The 989-nt window shown below is 41.7% G+C and overlaps 1 long non-coding RNA gene across 1 annotated transcript; it reads left to right on the top strand.

Moving 5' to 3' along the window:
• Nucleotides 1-316: 316 nt before the first annotated feature.
• Nucleotides 317-787, top strand: LOC148011454 (uncharacterized). The gene is made up of 3 exons (XR_015689296.1): nucleotides 317-420; nucleotides 495-567; nucleotides 672-787. It is a non-coding gene; the product is annotated as an uncharacterized LOC148011454 (long non-coding RNA).
• The last annotated feature ends 202 nt before the right edge of the window (nucleotides 788-989 follow it).

The following is a 989-nucleotide window of genomic DNA, read 5'->3' as shown; positions in this document are numbered from 1 at the left end:
TCATTACGTGATAGAAAATTGACGGCATGGGAGGCAAGTGTTTGCCCTTGGTGGCTAGATTACCCTGTGGGGGTTATCCCTAAGCAAGAGAAAGATCTGCATGACAGTAAGTACTTCAATCTATGTAAACATCTTGTCGCTTTTGTAGCAATAGTTTTTGTGCTCATGCATGGGAGTCTAAGGGTGAATGATACTATGTAGGATTCAAGGAGGGAGTTGATACTCATGAACCGCTTACCGCACCCACCACTGTAGAGAAGCAAGCAACCAAGGCTACCAAAGGTGCCACCCAGGGTACTCAAGGTAATCCAGGGAGAAAAAATGTGCCAGAGTCCTCTATGGCACCCACCACCTCCTTTGTTGCAGATTCATCTCTTGGTCGAGAGAATTGGGAGAGGCGACCTATGACCCGTTTAGTAGGTGAGAAGTCTTATATTAACTTGAAATTCGTGTATGATTATTAAAAATAAATTACTTTGAGATAATTGTTGCAGGGTTCCAGTATCAAACATATGTCGATGCTCTATTAGTGGATGTGACCCAAATTGATAGATTTGCCCTTGATAGGTAGACATGACAACTACATATTGCAAGAACATCAATTTACATGTTGCATATAGCATTGCATCATCGGTTACTTTGCATTAATGACTATGTTGTTTTGTGTATAGCATCAACAAGTTTTTGGCAACACAAAAGATGCATCTTTATAGCAAAGATGGAGTTCCATGTCAAGAGGTGGCTCGATTGATATTTGCGGATTTTCCTACGAGCTTGCTTGTGGATGCTCTAGGTCCCATCCCTTTGGGTAAGTTATGCTTTCTATCACACAAGGTTTACATCAAACTCACTTCTCATATATCATAATACCAATATTGTTTGTAGAGGGCATGACTATTCCCAAGTGGAACACGTTCTCAAAGGGTCTAGTTATGGGTTGTATGGACCTTGCTCGCGAGTATTTGGCCGACCAGGGATTCTTAGTCACT

The sequence above is a fragment of the Lygodium microphyllum genome, chromosome 28 (assembly GCF_053477565.2).
Source record: "Lygodium microphyllum isolate KBCC chromosome 28, Lygodium_microphyllum_v1.1.10, whole genome shotgun sequence".
In the NCBI taxonomy this organism is placed as follows: domain Eukaryota; kingdom Viridiplantae; phylum Streptophyta; class Polypodiopsida; order Schizaeales; family Lygodiaceae; genus Lygodium; species Lygodium microphyllum.
The sequence above is the reverse complement of the archived record's forward strand: the minus strand, read 5'-3'. Positions and strand labels throughout refer to the sequence as shown.